We start from the raw sequence: 13,734 nt of genomic DNA on the forward strand, positions 1-13,734 counted from the left end.
TCTGGGGAAATTTCTTTTGCAATCCTGTCCTTTATTATGTAGATGATTATGTATCGTGGCGGTTACTACACTTTCCTCAGCGTTTTTACAGGATGCAGCCGAGACTTCGATAAAATTTGGTGCCTCTAACGACTCTCGCTGCGCCGAGATTTCATGCCTCCTTCGCCCGTTACTCTCGCGGATGACACACTGATTTTCCCGGTCTTTTTTGTCTAAATGTGTTGGATGTAGTCCGCGCCATTTTCATTACATGTATGTTAACTCTCCATCCGTTAGTTTCGGCCATCAATGGCTATCAGGTCTACAACTTGCTTTTTTTTATGAATCATAGCCTGAAGGACACATTTGCACTAGTATTGTTACTACATTCTGAATCAAGACAATTGTATGTTTCTGTATTGCTTTCCTAGATTCAACACAACTTTCAAATGTTTCTTTATTGCTCTCCTAGATCAAATACAGCTTTCATGTGCGTAATTTTAGGGGTTTCTAAACTGATTACAGTTAATTTGCTTTGTACCAAGAATACTTACTTAGGACAAGTAAGTACTCCATATACTTCCATTTTGTAGAATAAATATCAAAGCCAAAAAAAAGTACACCTTAGACGAAAATTGGAATGGTTGTATGGGCTGAGTGATGAAGATCTGACAGTGGTAGTACTGACTCAAAGAACGAAGATTGTGTTTATGAAAGCTGTCATGATTTAGGCACAGAACAGTAAGTGTCAGAAAATAATGTATTTGAATCCCAGAAGAAGTAATTGAAGAGGTCTTATTTTTTTCAACAAACGATGTAATAGCCAAATGGAGGAAAAGTAAATATCCTACCAATGTTAGAACAAAATCTTGTAATATTACGCGTTTAGGTGGACCAAAAAATAAAGCTCGTATAACAACGTCAGAGACAGATATTACGACGTTATTCTTGGATGAAATTTACTGCAGTAGGTAGTAGTAGTATTTACCGCAATGAAGTTCGTGGTAACTTTTCGAGGGAAAGGGTTGCTTAAGAAACAGATGTCAGAGATGGTTTCTGCTATCTGTGTGGATCTCTGAGACTTTCTAGAAAGAGTTCACCCAAGTTGTGGGACAACTCACTGGGCAACGGACTTGAATGATGCTACCTTATGCATCAGTGAAAATCGATTCAGGTTGCACTTGAGATGCGTCAGGTTTGATAGGTGTTCGGCTGCTGTCTAGAGGTAGTGGAGCTATTCACGAAGAACAGTTGCCAAAAATGTTCAACACCGAGTGTTTCAAATGGCTCTCAGCACTATGGGACTTAACATCTGAGGTCATCAGTCCCCTAGAACTTAGAACTACTTAAACCTAACTAACCTAAGGACATAACACACATCCATGCCCGAGGCAGGATTCGAACCTGCGACCGTAGCGGTCACGCGGTTCCAGACTGAAGCGCCTAGAAACGCACGGCCACACCGGCCGGCCAAAACCGAGTGTATACCTTACTGTATTTGTGTATTAAATGTGTTACATTTAGATTTAAATAAAACACTTCTAAAATAATTCATATATACCTATGAAAGTGGCCAAATACACCGTTTATGTTGTGGATGATACCTGTAATTCGCGCAAGTAATCGTGTCAAGAACGATCACGCGAGTAACGGAGGCTTAATGTATCGTCTACTTACGAATAATGGAAGTTCTCCAGAATACTGCACTTTGCAACAATTATACAACACTTGCCACTTCTCCTCGAATTGTTTATTTGGTACGTCTATTTTAGTATCAAATTTTGTTTATTTTGTATGTCTATTTTTAGTTGCAGCAGGACTTAGCTCCCTTTTCTGCCATAAAACAAATTTGATCCGTCACTTCAACCACGCAGACCCGATCAGTTATGTGATCCACTAGCTGAGAGGGACACGGCATATCGTTTGTGTGAGCGACATATTGTTACAGCATGTTGAAACTCGAAAGGTCGTATGTTTAGCCTCTATTGTTTGGTTCTGTGGTAGACTGTTGTCGCATTCTGTGAGGAAAGGCGGCGTTTCGTTTGTTTCTTTGGCATTGTTCAGACTTGTTTGAGTTTATAGCCTAATTAGGGTTAACCTTGCACAACTGTCAGCTTTCGCAAGGCTCAAAAGAACAAAGTTCCATACGCGCCCGCTCTCTTGTCTTGGAGAGAGAATGAAAGGTAAGTCACATTTTCGAGAATGATGCTATAAAGTTCGTCTCATTCTTCGACCTCGAGCAGCAAAAAGCGACTGTGTTAAGAGTACAGCGTCACAATAACGTTGACAAGTGAGAGTACCGTGTTTAAAGATTTGGAGGTCAATACACCAATGTAATATTATGCCTCGTCACACCATAACACCTGGACCACCAGGACGATCATGTTCGACAATGATGTACCCTTATATGGCGAGATGTGAGAACACGTAATGCTCAGATAAGTTATTGCGTCTTGACTTGGGGCTTTAAGATGAGTTTTAAAACCTCTGGCTTTCTGAATGAGAAATTAAAATTCATAAAATACAACAAAAGGTTTAATCATTTGCTGCAACAGTGTTATGGAAAAAATTCAATATGCCTCTATTCTACGTGATTAGCCAGTCCTAAGCCCGGCCTAGTGGACTGTCGCGACATAGTCGTCCAAGCTGGCATAAGATTCGCTGTAAGCTTACTTGCCGGCTCGCCCGACGGCTCCCTTACAGATTCTGTCGTCTGGTAGACGGCTGCCTCACAGGGAGCTGTGCATGTTTTCCTGGTAGCTCCGGTGCTATTTTCCTTGTGAAGGCTTTTAAGGTTGCCTGAATGCTTCCTGCGCTCGCCAATCAGGAAGCGCCTGTGTTGAAAGGTTAATAACGCCTCTTTGCCCTGACTGTTAGTCTTGTTATTCCTACATTAAATTCTGATGACGCGTCAGCGTTTCAGAAGAAATGCTTTGAGCCTTAGTTTTGGTACGAGGAATATCAGTAAATGTTTTAAGAACCGTCTTGTGCCTGTCCGTCTCAACTTTTTCTGATCACTAACTGGCTGTGTTGTATATGCTAAAACTATCCTTATTTTTCTTTTGCAGTTCTGGTAACATCTTTGTGCAGAAGTTTCATAACACCAAGGAACAAATCAGTGAAGTATTACGGAACGGTGAGTAATTTGTGCTCTACGCTTTTTTATTTCTGTAAGTACTGTTACACTGGACGCGGTGTCGTTGTCATTGTCACATTGATCAATTGAATGAAAATTAAAAAAAAAGGCATGTTCTGGAAACCCTGGAGGTTCCACAATCAACAGTCTGATGTATCACCTCATTAGAACGATGGGAGAGTTCAAAACTAGTGTCTTGTTGCCCCATTTATTTGGACGTTACACCATAAAGGTGTTAAACAGTGTGACCAGGGACACCAAGATACTACGGTTTCTTGCCGTTAAATCGTACGGGTGCCGGATAAATAGTCAATTCTCCAGATGAGCATCACAGTGAAAAGACCAGATCTTAGTTCTCCCTCCCCCCCCCCCCTCTCTCTCTCTCTCTCTCTCTCTCTCTCTCTCTCTCTCTCTCTCTCTCTCTCTCTTATTGTACGTGAAAAGGTCTTCGGAGAAAACTGATTTTGATGGACTCATTCACAAACTTATAAACGAGAAGCCACTACATCCACAAATGCTCCAGCAAAAAGCAATGGAAAGTACGGCCATATGATACACGAAAGCAATTCTAAAAGCAACGTCCGTTTCTAACATTTCTTTTAGCGTCTCTTCGTGGAATCTTCTTTTCTTCTTCTGCTGGTTGGTAATGGTACTCAAAAATTTGTCGAACAATAGTTTTGTTAGTGAACTCCTTTGTGTGCTTCCTTCCTTATGATTCTTTCCGATAAATCTGCAAGACATCTACATTCCGCACGATTAGATTTATATGGTTGACCTCCATAAATTACTCTGAATAGGTACTCCAATAGGCACTTCAAGCTCATTAGTGATTTCACTAATTAACAAACGATCGTTTGGTCAAAGGGTATCGCGGCTTTTTGTCCATATAAACCCATGGTATCGCGGCTTTTTGTCCATATAAACCCATAACATAACAATTATCTATGTATGTTAGCCGACAGTCTTAGCACCAACTTTGTGTAGAAATTTTGTAATGATGTGACCACCTAGCACGCAACTCGTTGTCTTAATGTGGTAAAAACGTTGTGTGCCAGGTCATTTATGTATAGTGTATAACAACATGGACGGCAAAAGTTTCAGGACACATTTCTTGCTCATAACAAAAGAAAATACTTTCGTTAACGTGGATATGGAAACGCTTTATTTCCATGTCAGTAGGCCTACTTTCTTTTTCTACAGCCCCTCATAACCCATCAGTCAAGGGAAACACACACGCGCAGAACGTTCTAGCATTCCACATGAAACATTCTTGCGGGAAATGTTTAAAAAGTCTCCTGTTAACAGTGACATGTGCGTCAGCTTGCCTTCGCAATTAATCCCGGATGTGCTGATGTACCCCACGGTATATTGCGCATAGTGTTGCTGTCTTCCACAATAATGGCAAGAAGACACACTGCATTTTTGACCTAATTTGCAGCACTCAGAGTGTCACAAATGCCCCAAAAGATTAATGGATTTAGATTCGGAGAATGTGGAAACTAGGAAATTCATCTACCTACTCCGATGAATCTTTCATGAACATGTCATTTAGGAGCCGAAGGGGTTAACACAGAAATGGGTATTAGTTTCATCGAACACGAACCACCTTTTTCGTCATACTGCTGAAGAAAAATCTAAATCAGGTAAACTATAATCAGAAAAAGCAAAGTAATTTCGCCAGTTGGCGGAAGAACACAAAGCTAAACAAAATCACCAACTATTCCCTCCCAAATATCAATCGAGAATCTTTCTTGATTCCGTGCTTCAGCATTAATCTGCTCCGTTGATTACTGGTAGAATATTTTATACATTACTGGAGAACCCGGCAATGCTTTGCAATTGCAAAATATCCATAGAAATTGCATATACGTCCTAATCTCCTTTCCTACCCACTTTCTGTCGATCTCTTTCCACCTCCTCCGTCTGCTCCTCTCTCCCCTTCGTGTTTATTCCCTCTCCTCTCTGCCCATTGTCGTCCCCCCTCCCCTCTGTCTCTATCACCTTGGCCCTTGTTTATTGTTATTGCCAAGGAAATCTTGATGGGAAATGAAGTCGCTTAAAATGAGTGGCGAAATCAGTCAGGATCACTGGTATACAGGGACTAGGTATGAGAGAACTCTTTCGCTGCAGGATCTTTGAGGATGGTAACTAAAGTGACAATGTTTTCCATAGTTCTCATCTGCAAACTGGTGGGATTACAATTTTTCGGGCGGTCCACATTCTGTACCACGAAAACCCGACCCTGAGTACTAGACTGCTTATTGTCATCCGCTAATTGTCATCTATTGTTTACAAGCAGTTGCAACTACGTTTTGTATTACCACTATTTGTATTATAGCTACGAAAGCCATAGCGACTTCGTTAACCCTTAACTTCCCACGTCATTTATTTGTCAGGATGCTGTCTGACAGACCGCTATATTCAAATAGTCATAAAAATTTCATTCAGTAATTTCAGTGAAAAAATTTAGTTTTTAATGTAAAAGGTTAGAGTAATACTACACAAAAAATATTCAGATAAATCTTAAAGTTTGTTTTTACGAAACAGAAAACGGCACAAAATGAATATAACAGTACTTCATATAAAAAATCAAATACCTTGCACTTTAAAATTTAGTCTTTGCTATATTTTTATTGTTTATTACACACGTGATAATAAAAACATAAGAAACTACTCTAAAATATTTTAAAAAATAAAAATTTCACAAGTATTTCGTAGGTTTTTAATTTCATTCTCAGAAGTGTTTTTTTGCACCCGCTCCAAATTTTTGCCGAGTATTCAAGGCAGATTGTCTCCTTTCATTAATGGCAAATATAAGGCCTCTTCCTCTTCTTTTTGGGCTCACATGTGGAAGATGTTTTGCGTTTTTTCAGTTGTACGACGACTTCTGCTCTTTGTTCTGCTACACTTAAAACACGGCGAATGGATGCACGAAAAATGCTGTTAGTTGCTGTTAGTTCACATAAATCAGCTTCATACCAAATGTGTGGATATTCTCAGACCTGTCGTTTATTTTTACGTTAGTGCATTTCAATACGATATGCAAATTATTAGCGGCCATAAGCAAATTCCAAATGGTAAGAGGATCTGGCTTATTACCTACTTGAGCAGCGGGTCGCGCTGTTTTCAAACGAATGATGTTACTTTGCCGAACACGAAATTGCTTGAGAAGAGGCTTCGACGACAAGCAATATTTGTTTCGACCAAATATATTTCTAGCAGAACCTTTAGCTAGAGACTCAGTCTCGACACTTCCGTCTTCATCACTTTTAACCATTTATTTCATTCAAGGAATTCACAGGTAGCAAAACAAATTCATCTTCACTTTCAGACTGTTCCGATTCTGAATTATGCTCACTTTTGATTCCCTTATCACTATCTGATCCAATATCACTTCCTAAACTGCGCTCCAACCGCTTAAAAACAGTATCCTCAAAGTCGGGTCTGTAAAACGAACAGTAGACGAAGACCTGGTCGCTGAAGACAACGCAACCCCTGGTGCGGTGGAAACTGCTAGCACGAAAATGGTAGTAATAATATCGGCCCAAATCACCCTCAAGTCGCTGCCAACAAGGGAAACCACGGCAGCTCCAGGACAGAAAAACCAGACAACACCATGATCTTCTGCCCCACCCGTATGCATTAGCAACAAAGTAACAATAAACGCTAGCGGTCTGTGAGACCGCACCTGGGGCGTTAATGGTCAAGATGTGTGAAGTAAATACCTCAGTGAGTGTACCCTCTTCAAGAAAGAATCGCAATAGTGGAGGCGTACGTGTCCGCCGCTTCATTTGGGGAAACGCTGGACATTTTTGCTAAGAAGTTTTCCTAACGCTTCCATACCAGCAAAGTGCAGTATACAGGGTATGATGTCAAAGTGGCGCAAACGCTAAAAGAAACGAGCTTTGATCGCGGATATTCGGACACGAATGATCCAGAAGAGTCCCTTTGAAGCCGACACGTAAATTTTCGTAAGAAGTGAACGTTCCGTTTGGGTTTTGTTATCATATGACCAAGAACTTAAGGAGAAAGATAAGGCACAATGTGTGAATTACTGTACGTGGTTATGTGAAACAATGAGAGTGGAATTTTGGATAAGTTGCTGTATTTCATGGGTGATGGAAGTTTGGTTCCATTTGACAGGACATGTAAACCCCCAGTACACTAGATACTGGTCACAATCAATCCCTACACGTTTAATGAGGAACCTTTGCGCATCGAAAAAATTGGAGTATTGTGTGCCGTGTCAGCAAGTCGGGTTGTGGGTCCGTATTTTTTGCAAACACCGGTAAACACTGTTGTGTGTATGAGAATCTTCGAGGAGTTTTACGCGCAGTTGACCCCCCCAGTGGACGTACGTATGCTGCCTTTCAGCAGGGTGGGGCGACCTCCCACACCTCACGCCAGTCAGTCTCACGAATTCATGAAAGATTCGCAGAATAAAGGACTGTCACCAAAGGATTGTGGCTGCCGTTTTCGCCGGGCCTAACCACTTGAGCCTCTTATTTGTGGGGCAGTCTGAAAGGAAAAGTGTACGCAAGTAACCGAATAACTTTAGAAGGCTTGAAGGGCAGTATTCATAACGAAATTTTGAGAATTGATGCGGCGGAGGTGAATATTTTAAAATAGTTCATCTACAGAGTATCTCGGTTTGTTACCAAAGATGACAGTTGTTCATGTTTGAAGACTAAAACGAGAGGAATTATTTCAGGAAAATAGCGATGTAAAACTACCTTAGATAAAACATGTGGCACATTAAATAATGAATTACATGACAAATTCCAACAACTGTTGTGAGAAGAATAGTAAGTTGACAGTGGTGCACTTTGGTGACTTGTTCCAAGGCGTTGACTAAACATGAGAATCTTGTCCTTAACATGTCCAATGTTACAAGCAGGTACAATACAGCATGTGAGTCTGAACAGCTAAGTAAAACAACGGTAATTATAGAAAGGAAAATTTTTTAACAGGGCAAGTGAAACCACAGAAATTGAAGTCAAGGAAAAAGGTGGCGTATCATTAGGAGGGATTATTTACGTAGTGGTGTGGATAAAATTATTAGGAGCATCTGCAGTTAGAAGTGGCGAGTAATGGAACTGTGGTCATTCAGTACAAAGCTTGGGCAAGTGGATATATGTTTATTAATTGCCATTATTTCGAGGTAGTTCATCTTCCTCAGTTTGTTGGTTTTATGACGTCAGTCCACACTTGTTGATTTTTCAGATTTACTATCTGATTACGTCGAAACAACGCATCACACTATTTTACTAAAATGACTGACAGATTATTGAAGAAAGCCTTAGCAGAAGCGTACCTATGCAAGAAAAATCAACTCTTAATAGTAGCCGCACACGCTGAAAACGGTATAGATGCAAAAGGTTATCAAATAATACTCGCCAGTCATGTTACAACTGCTTGCAGTGACAGCAGGATCTTCGTCAACTGCAAGAAGAATTATCTGCTTCACTTTCTGTGTACTCGCCGTTCTAGACCTCCCTCAGTCGCAAATTGAAGGCTTAGATGACACTTTCTCGTTAATACGTCATACATTGCTTCAATCATAGTCCATTCGGGGCACATTCGTTATGATAATCACTCCTGAAACAAACGTCCAACGATACAGCCATGACTGTATGCTAGTCTTTCCGTGAAATGGGCATCGGGAAACTCCGCATGTTTGTGTATTTCCATTACAGTTTTATGGAAATAAAGTACGTAAGGAACACTAGTATAAACACTTACTTTTTGAGATACACCGCTTCTAACGTTGTCTCCCCATTGAGAACGAGATACTGGTTCCGCTATCTATTTCCTAAATAAACAGAAAAATGTTACTTTCGTTGGTTCGTTGTCTGCGTAATCTGAGGTTCTTGCAGAGGATCTGTTCTGTCTCCACAAACAAGCATGAAATATATTCTAGAATTTTATAGCACTATAATACATGGGAGACATCACCATACGAGTTTTCTTGTCTTTTCCGACTCTATTAGTGTACTGCTAGCACTTCACCAAATGTATCCGGTAGACCCGGTGATTCAGATCATCCATGACTCCTCAACAGCGGCTCCAATGCCGTGGCAAGACGGTGATCTTTTGCTGGGTACCATGCGACGTTGGGATACAGGGTAACGACATGGCTGACAAAGCTGCCGAGGAAGCATGCTGGGATGGTGCTGTCCATCAGTGTCCCATTCCGTTGCACGGCATTATCTCATTTTCTGACAGATGCATCCTGCGTCAATGGGAGACTGAATGGTTGCAGGTGTCAGACAACAAACTGCGGTCGCTCAAATCGACCACAAAGACTTGCCGGACTTCGTGTCAGCCTCGCCGCTGGAAGGAGGTTTTGCGTACCAGACTGCGCATCGGGCATAGCCCTTTCACACGTGGCTTCCTCCTCTGACGGGAGGATCCACCATTCTGTGAAGTTTGTGGCGTGCCGCCTTCAGTTCAGCATGTTGTATCTACGTGTGCCCTGTATACTGATATTAGGGCAGCACTCGGTCTCTCTGGAGATCTGCCCACCATCCTCGCAGATGCCGATACCAGTTTTAACAAAGTGGTGAAATTTTGTGAACTGTCAGGCCTCATTCCTAAACTGGTAGGGAAGGGCGGCAGACTTTAGTACGTTATGAACTGCTCCGCATATGGGGACAGACTTCGTTCCCACACGTGCGATTTCATGTTGACTTTTCGTCAGGGCGCTGATGACTACGATGTCGAGTGCCCCCTCAACTAAATAATAATAATAATCATCATAATATAATATATGTGGTCCTGCGATTTCTCGTAGTAACGGAACGGCATTCTGCATGAGAATGGGCCATTTCAACGGCATATTCGATAGAGAATTAAAAGGATACCCCAATATCCCCAGCCACTCCTCACCCCCCCCCCCCCCCTCCAAAAAAAAAAAAAAAAAAAAAAAAAAAAAAAAAAAAAAAAAAAAAATTTGATTTTTAGTTCTGCTCATATGTATTTCTGTTTCGACTTATTCCCACAAGTCCGATCATACTTTCCCTATAAAACGTACCAAGTGCTAACGCACATACTTCTCAGTCTGCGAGATATACCGGCACTTGCCTCAGAAGATTTTCCTTTCATTGACCTTTCCACTCGTACGAAAGGGTATTTCTGGTCCTGCGTGTACGTCATTTTCGTGCCCTGTTAATCTATTTTTTTTCTGTATACTGTTTTACACGGACGATGGGATTTACCTAAGCATGCTCGTGCTGTATGGAGAATTTAGGAAGAATGTATTTCGTTCTTGTACGTTGTGTGCGGCAGTATATCCCAATAGATGTCAACCATCTCGCCAGTTGTTTGTAAAGATCTTCAACCAGTTACGTGAAAGTGGTAATGCAACACCTAGACAACGAAACAGAGGGAAACCAGTGGCAACAGAAGAGAGGTAAATTAATTTTTGTACTGCTGTTGCAGTTGATCCGCACGTCAGCAATCGCAAGAGCAAGTGGTGTTAGTCAGGTAAGTGCCCTACCCACTCTCAATCGACATAGGTTCCACCCCTGTTCAAATGGCTCTGAGCACTATGGGACTTAACATCTGAGGTCATCAGTCCCCTAGAACTTAGAACTATTAAACCTAACTAACCTAAGGACATCACACACATCCATGCCCGAGGCAGGATTCGAACCTGCGATCGTAGCGGTCGCGCGGTTCCAGGCTGAAGCGCCTAGATCCGCTCGGCCACTTCGGCCGGCTCCATCCCTGTCACATCTCTCCCCATCAAGAGCTGCATCGAAACGATTATGAGAGTTGTTTCAACTTACGTACATGGACGTTAAGACAAGATACTCCAGATATATCATGTACCTTCATCAAGTTACCTTCCACTAGGAATATGGATGCACTCAACAACTATGATATGGCTTTCGAAATGATGGAGCTCAGCAATCAGTCGTCCTTTCCTTTCAGGTTTTATTAAGCATATCTAGATTTCGGCTAGTGCCTAACCATTATCAATGCACTATTTCATAGTATCAAAGCCTCCCCTAGTGCATCAGTCCCCTTTGTTCAAGCTTCTGTCACAGTTCGTTCAAGAATGATTGCTGTGCTCCATCATTTTGAAATATCACCTACCTTGTTTCGTGATGAAGCCACATTTACCAGTCATACCGCTGAAACATGAAATATTGGTCTGTTGACAGTCCCCCTTGGCTTCATCAGGTGTTACGTCATCGTCGGCCGGCCGGAGTGGCCGAGCGGTTCTGGGCGCTACAGTCTGGAAACGCGCGACCGCTACGGTCGCAGGTTCGAATCCTGCCTCGGGCATGGATGTGTGGGACGTCCTTAGGTTAGTTAGGTGTAAGTAGTTCTAAGTTCTAGGGGACTGATGACCACAGATGTTAAGTCCCATAGTGCTCAGAGCCATTTTTTGCATAACAGCAAAAGCCCCCGACTACAGATCCATTCTGCGAAAACCGCTCATCAATAGCACTTTCCATTTCCGCAATATTTGCTTGCAAGTTTTAGGTGATTTACCCTGCATATCAAAAGTGGACAATTAATGACCATCTGTGTTGTGTTGAAGTGTTGCTGATGTCTGAAGGACACATCTAGATGGAGACTTAATAAATGAAGTCTTTACTCGTTATGTCGAAGACAGTGACTATCAACATACGCAGTCTTCCTGTACTGTTTTGTATTTATTTATTTTTAACTGTTCGGTAGTTGCGATGACCCTGCCCGTGGCTTTTCTGCTATTATGTGTTATTGAGACGTTGTATTCGATTTATTAAGCTTTTTGGACTTGTAGCTGAAGGAAGAGTAGGATAGGCGGCGCATGTGGCGCAGATGGCTGTCTGGTGTTAGGGTAGGCGGTGTGAGGGTGTAGCGGTGAGCGCGGGGCAGCCGACGTACAGCGCGGTCCGGCCCTGACCACTAATCAGGCGCGGCCGCGAGGGAAATCCGCCGGCCAGGCCGCCGCGGGAGCCCGGGCCCAGGCCCGCTGCTTCGATTCACAACGGAGAACAAATCGAAAATTTCCTCGAAACATCCTCTGCGTTTGACATCTCTGGTCCCTTGTAATTACAACCCTGTTCACAGTTCTAGCGGAGCGACCCCATTTTTCAGACCTGTGACTCGTTCTCTCGTGTTCGCCGAATAACGTCCATCAGGACCTCGCTGCATTGGGGAATTAGATACGAATGGTTGTTTCAAATTATAAGTGCAGAGCTTCCTCGAAAATTATTCAAAACTGAATCTTTTTATTGCTCTCTTTAATATACCTTGTTTTGAATCCGCTCACCAGTCATTATATGCCGTAGGCCAGTATGTATCGAGCAAGGTTGTGAGGAATGGGAAATGTCCGGTTCAGCAGCTGTGTTAAGAAAGCTGCTACGTCAATAAAGAGTGTTTCATCGCGGGTTTAAGCGAAATCAAAGCCGAATTGACAAACAAAAGCCGAACGAAGCCGAAAATAAACGTACGGAGAGCAATGAGAGGAGCGTTCAGTGAATTAGAAACTAAAATGTTGCTACATGATCGGGGATAAAAATCCTAAGAAATTTTAGCCTTACGTCAAGCCACTGAACGGATCGAAATCATATATTCCGTCGCTTGGTCATCGTGCTTGTACCGAAACGAAACATGACACAAAGAAAGCCGAAATATTGAAATTGTTTAAGTCCGGCTCGCAATAATTCATTGCTGGAGTAGCGAAGGGTTCTTAGCGATTAGTAAAAAGTGCAGGTGAATTCTGTTTCCAAGAAGGGTCCTTGGTCATATAGACACAAGCTGAAAAATGCACCTGTCTGAGCACCATAAGGTGAATATGTTCCTCTTTATAACTCTCTCACACAAAAGTGGGGAACCACTTGCCACAGTCTTCATTCCGCCTTACTCATCTAAAATTGTGGCATGCGAACTTATTCGTGCTCTTTCAACACGGAACATTCTAAATTCTTTCACCCAGTTCCTCTTTGTAGTTGAGCTTTCATACTCAGCATCTCAGTCCCACCGTCGCTTCTGATTTATATGTCTCTCCCACTGTGTCCTTTTTCTCGCGTTGATTTTCGCTACTATCCCACTACCGGTGTGTCCTCTCACTTACACTGTCTTATCTTGTCTTTCTTTCCCACTGCCATTTTCTCCACCATACCTCTGCAGCTTAAAAATTCTTGGGTGTACAACTTAAGTTTCCCCCCATACCCAAGTGTTTGAAATTTCGGTGCAAAATGCGCTCTCTCTTATACCTATGTGTTACAGTTCGCCGATCTGCGAGAATCCAGATCCCCCCCCCCCCCTTTCTCATTTGGCCCGACTGTTTTTATCTCCACGCACCTGTCTTTCTGCCTGCCGCGGTGGTCTAGCGGTTCTAGGCGCTCAGTCCGGAACCGCGCGACTGCTACGGTCGCAGGTTCGAATCCTGCCTCGGGAATGGATGCGTGTGATGTCCTTAGGTTAGTTAGGTTTAAGTAGTTCTAAGTTCTAGGGAACTGATGACCACAGACAGTCCCATAGTGCTCAGAGCCATTTGAACCAACCTGTCTTTCTCTTTCACTGACACTCTCTCTTACTGACCATCGATATGTAATTTCTCCTGGGTTTCCACTGCTGTTCTCTTCATTCGTTTCTCTCTTTCACAACTACTGCCTCTC

At 42.5% G+C, this 13,734-nt stretch overlaps 1 protein-coding gene across 4 annotated transcripts in view; it reads left to right on the top strand.

The window, feature by feature from the left end:
- LOC124610014 (ran-binding protein 3) overlaps positions 1-13,734 on the top strand; it is a 306,655-nt gene that overhangs the window by 139,853 nt on the left and 153,068 nt on the right. For all 4 annotated transcript variants that reach the window (XM_047140123.1, XM_047140124.1, XM_047140122.1 and 1 more), the window contains one exon: positions 3,048-3,115. The gene's annotated coding sequence lies outside the window, so the exon portion shown is untranslated. The remainder of the gene's footprint in view (positions 1-3,047; positions 3,116-13,734) is intronic.

Source organism: Schistocerca americana, chromosome 1 (assembly GCF_021461395.2).
Source record: "Schistocerca americana isolate TAMUIC-IGC-003095 chromosome 1, iqSchAmer2.1, whole genome shotgun sequence".
Lineage (NCBI taxonomy): Eukaryota > Metazoa > Arthropoda > Insecta > Orthoptera > Acrididae > Schistocerca > Schistocerca americana.